The sequence below is a fragment of the Arachis duranensis genome, chromosome 9, assembly GCF_000817695.3.
Source record: "Arachis duranensis cultivar V14167 chromosome 9, aradu.V14167.gnm2.J7QH, whole genome shotgun sequence".
Taxonomy (NCBI): domain Eukaryota; kingdom Viridiplantae; phylum Streptophyta; class Magnoliopsida; order Fabales; family Fabaceae; genus Arachis; species Arachis duranensis.
Genome location: NC_029780.3, coordinates 53,332,827 through 53,338,330, shown reverse-complemented (window position 1 = coordinate 53,338,330; position 5,504 = coordinate 53,332,827).

Below are 5,504 nucleotides of genomic sequence, written 5' to 3'. Positions count from 1 at the left end.
TGGACAGCCACCACTTTGGCCATCTTTTTGGCAGTTATAAAGTTGTCTTGCTTCACAAGCACTGATGAGCGGATATTTTATACGCTTTTTGGGGGTAATTTCATGTAGTTTTTAGTATGTTTTAAGTATATTTTTATTATTTTTTAGGAAAAATTCATATTTCTGGAATTTACTATGAGTTTATGTATTTTTCTGTGATTTCAGGTATTTTCTGGTTGAAATTAAGGGAGCTGAGCAACAAATGTGATTCAGGCTGAAAAAGGACTGCTGATGTTGTTGGATTCTGACCTCCCTGAACTTGGAATGAATTTTTTGGAGCTACAAGACTCCAATTGGCGCGTTCTCAATTGGGTTGGAAAGTAGACATCTAGGTCTTTCCAGCAATATATAATAGTCCATACTTTGCTCGAAGATAAATGACGTAAACTGGCGTTTAACGCCAGTTCCATGTTCCATTCTGGCGTTAAACGCCAGAAGCAGGTTGCAAATTGGAGTTAAACGCCCAAAACAGGTTACAACCTGATGTTTAACCCCAAAAACAGCCCAGGCACATGAAAATCTCAAGTCTCAGCCCTAGCACACAGCAAGTGGGCCCCATAAGTGGATTTCTGCACTATCTATCTTAGTTTACTCATTTTCTGTAAACCTAGGTTACTAGTTTAGTATTTAAACAACTTTTAGAGATTTATTCTATTTCTCTTGACATTTTAGATCTGAACTTTGTACTCTTTGAAGGCCTGACTCCCTAAACTCCATTGTTGGGGGGTGATGAGCGGATAATTTATACGCTTTTTGGCATTGTTTTTAGTATGTTTTTAGTATACTTTAGTTAGTTTTTATTACATTTTTATTAGTTTTTAGTTAAAATTCACTTTTCTGGGCTTTACTATGAGTTTGTGTGTTTTTCTGTGATTTCAGGTATTTTCTGGCTGAAATTGAGGGACCTGAGCAAAAATCTGATTCAAAGGCTGAAAAGGACTACAGATGCTGTTGGATTCTGACCTCCCTGCACTCGAAGTAGATTTTCTGGAGCTACAGAAGCCCAATTGGCGTGCTCTCAATTGCGTTGGAAAGTAGACATCCTGGGCTTTCCAGCAATGTTTAATAGTCCATACTTTGTCTGAGATTTGATGGCCCAAACTGGCGTTGCAAATCAGCTTCAGAATTCCCAGAGTTTAACACCGGAAATGGCACAAAAATTGGAGTTAAATGCCCAAAATGGCATAAAAGCTGGCGTTTAACTCCAGAAAAAGTCTCTACACATGAAAGTTTCAATGCTCAGCCCAAGCACACACCAAGTGGACCCCGGAAGTGGATTTTTACGTCCTTTACTCATTTCTGTATACCCTAGGTTACTAGTTCACTATTAATAGGACCTTTTGACATTGTATCTCTACCTCATCAGACATTACACGTTTCTCATTGTATCTTGTACGGCATGAGTCTCTAAACCCCATGGTTGGGGGTGAGGAGCTCTGTTGTGTCTTGATGGATTAATGCAATTACTACTGTTTTTCATTCACTCACGCTTGCTTCTATTCTAAGATATCACTTGTTCTTCAACTTGATGGATGTGATGATCCGTGACACTCATCATCATTCTCACCTATGAACGTGTGCCTGACAACCACCTCCGTTCTACTTTATATTGAGTAGATATCTCTTAGATTCCTTAATCAAGATCTTCGTGGTATAAGCTAGAATTGATGGCGGCATTCAAGAGAATCCGGAAGGTCTAAACCTTGTCTATGGTATTCTAAGTAGGATTCAAGGATTGAATGACTGTGATGAGCTTTAAACTCCTGAGGGCTAGGCGTTAGTGACAGACGCAAAAGAATCACTGGATTCTATTCCAACCTGATTGAGAACCGACAGATGATTAGCCGTGCTGTGACAGAGCGCGTTGGACATTTTCACTGAGAGGATGGGAGGTAGCCATTGACAACAGTGAAACCCTACATACAGCTTGCCATGGAAGGAGCCTTGCGTGCATGAAGAAGAAGACAGTAGGAAAGCAGATATTCGGAAGATAGAGCATCTCCAAAACCTCAACCTGTTCTCCATTACTGCAAAATAAGTACTTATTTCATGTTCTTTTACTTTTCACAATTAAATCTGATAATTATTGATATCCTGACTAAGAGTTATGAGATAACCATAGCTTGCTTCAAGCCGACAATCTCCGTGGGATCGACCCTTACTCACGCAAGGCATTACTTGGACGACCCAGTACACTTGCTGGTTAGTTGTGCGGAATCACAAAAGTGTGATTGCAATTTTGTGCACCAAGTTTTTGGCGCCGTTGCCGGGGATTGTTCGAGTTGGACAACTGACGGTTTATCTTGTTGCTTAGATTAGGACTGTTTTATTTTTGGTTGGTTTAGAGTCTTTTATTTGAGTCTATTTCATATTTTAAGTTTGGTGTCAATTGCTTGCCTTTGCTTTCTTTTAATTTTTTGAATTTGCATGTTCTTAGTCCTTTCTTGATCATTAAAAATTCTAAGTTTGGTGTCTTCTTTGTGTTTTCCTTTAAAATTTTCGAAAATTTGTGTTGATTTTCTAAAAATTTTAAGTTTGGTGTCATTTTGTTGTTTTTCTCTTTCCTCTTTTCAAAAATCAAATATTTTTCAAAATAATTTTCAATCATATCTTTTCAATTGCTAATTCCAAAATCTTTTTAATTAATTAATTGATTTAGTTTTCAATTTACTTTGATTTTATTTTCTTTTAGTTTTTGAAATTTGATTTTATTGTCCATTTGTTTTATTTTATTATTTTCGGTTACATTCAAAAAAAATATTTTATTTTACTTGTGAATCATTATCATATTCCCTTTCTCCATCATGGACCTAAGTGGAATTAAGCAGTCCAGAAGGACTCTGGGTTCATATGCTAACCCCATTACAGCTGTATACCTCCCGTTAAAGCAAGCAGCTTTGAGCTAAATCCTCAACTCATTATCATGGTGCAGCAAAATTGCTAGTATTTTGGTCTTCCACAGGAAGAACCTACTGAGTTTCTGGCACAGTTCTTACAAATTGCTGACACAATGCGTGATAAATAAGTGGATCAAGATGTCTATAGATTATTACTGTTTCCATTTGCTATAAAAGATCAAGCTAAGAGGTGGTTGAATAACCAACCCACAGCAAGCATAAAAACATGGAGGCAGTTATCAGACAAATTCCTGAATCAATTTTACCCTCCAAAAAGGATGACACAGCTAAGGCTGGACATCCAAGGCTTTAAACAAGAGGATAATGAATCCCTTTATAATGCCTGGGAGAGGTATAGAGGCATGCTAAGAAAATGCCCCTCTGAGATGTTTTCAGAGTGGGTACAGTTAGACATCCTCTACTATGGGCTTACAGAAAAAGCTCAGATGTCTCTAGACCATTCAGCTGGTGGATCTATGAGGAAGACGATTGAAAAGGCTCAAGAACTGATAGATACTGTTGCTAGAAATCAACATTTGTACTCTAGCAGTGAGCCTTCTACAAAAGAAGAAGCTATGGCAGTAGCTACTGATCATAATCCTCAAGAACAGATTGTTGAGCTTAATTAGCAATTACTCCTGATGACAAAACAGTTGGCAGAATTTAAAGAGATGCTCCAAAAAACTAAAATTGCCAACAAGAACATAGAATCACAGTTGAATCAGACAAAACAGCAGTTATCTAAACAGATAACAGAAGAATGCCAAGCAGTTCAATTGAGGAGTGGGAAGACATTGAATAACACTGCTCAAAGTAGCAAAAGCCAAAAAAGGAACAATTGACAGAGGATAACCAAACCACTACCCAAAATCCCTCTGAGGACAGTAAGAGCCCAGAGAGGAATACTCCTGGCGTTCAAACGCCAGAAAGGGAGGAAAAGCTGGCGTTAAACGCCCATTCCTTGCCCAGTTCTGGCGTTCAAACGCCAGAAAAGGGGGAAAAGTTGACGTTAAACGCCTATTCTTCACCCAATCCTGGCATTCAAACGCTAATGGGGAATCAGACACCTGAGAGTGCTGATAGTAACCCCTCTAAAAAGGCTTCTCCAACCACCTCTGTAAGGAATAAACCTGCAGCAACTAAGGTTGAAGAATATAAAGCAATTTGCCCGCTTTGCAGACTATCTAAGGACTCTTGAAATAAAGATTCTGTTTGCAGAGGCACTTGAGCAAATACCTTCTTATGCTAAGTTCATGAAAGAGATCTTAAGTCATAAGAAGGATTGGAGAGAAACTGAAAAAATGTTTCTCACTGAAGAATGCAGTGCAGTCATTCTGAAGAGCTTACCAGAAAAGCTCCAAGATACAGGAAGCTTTATGATACCATGCACATTAGAAGGTGCTTGCACCAAGACAGCCCTGTGTGACCTTGGAGCAAGTATCAATCTAATATCTGCATTCACTATCAGAAAGCTTGGGTTGACTGAAGAAGTCAAACCAACCTGGATATGTCTCCAACTTGCTGATGGCTCCATTAAATATCCATCAGGCATAATTGAGGACATGATTGTCAAGGTTGGGCCATTCGTCTTTCCAACTGACTTTGTAGTGCTGGAAATGGAGGAGCACAAGAGTGCAACTCTCATCCTAGGAAGACCTTTCCTAGCAACTGGACGAACTCTTATTGATGTAGAAAAAGGGGAAGTAACCCTGAGAGTCAATGAGGATAAGTTCAAGTTGAATGCTGTAAAAGCTATGCAGCATCCAGACACACCAAATGACTGCATGAGCACTGACATTATTGACTCTTTGGTGGAAGAGATCAATATGGCTAAAAGTCTAGAATCAGAGCTAGAGGACGTCTTCAAGGATGTTCAGCCTGATCAGGAAGAACCAGAGGAAACAAAAGAATTTTTGAAAATTCCTCAGGAAGAGGATAAATCTCTCAAACCTGAGCTCAAACCACTACCACCATCCCTGAAGTATGCATTTCTGGGAGAGGGTGACACTTTTGCAGTGATCACAAGCTCTGCTTTAAATCCACAGGAAGAGGAAGCACTGATTCAAGTGCTAAAGACACACAAGACAGCTCTTGGGTGGTCCATAAATGATCTTAAGGGCATTAGCCCAGCAAGATGCATGCACAAGATCCTTTTGGAAGATAATGCCAAACCAATGGTTCCACCACAAAGGTGGCTAAATCCTACCATGAAGGAGGTGGTGCAGAAAGAGGTCACTAAATTACTACAGGCTGGGATTATTTATCCCATTTCTGATAGCCCCTGGGTGAGCCCTGTCCAAGTTGTCCCCAAGAAGAGAGGCATGACAGTGGTTCATAATGAAAAGAATGAACTGGTTCCTACAAGAACAGTTACAGGGTGGCGTATGTGTATTGATTACAGAAGGCTCAACACAGCCACCAGAAAGGATCATTTTCCTTTACCATTTATAGACCAAATGCTAGAAAGACTAGCTGGTCATGATTATTACTGCTTTTTGGATGGCTATTCAGGTTACAACCAAATTGCAGTAGATCCTCAAGACCAAGAGAAAACACCATTCACTTGCC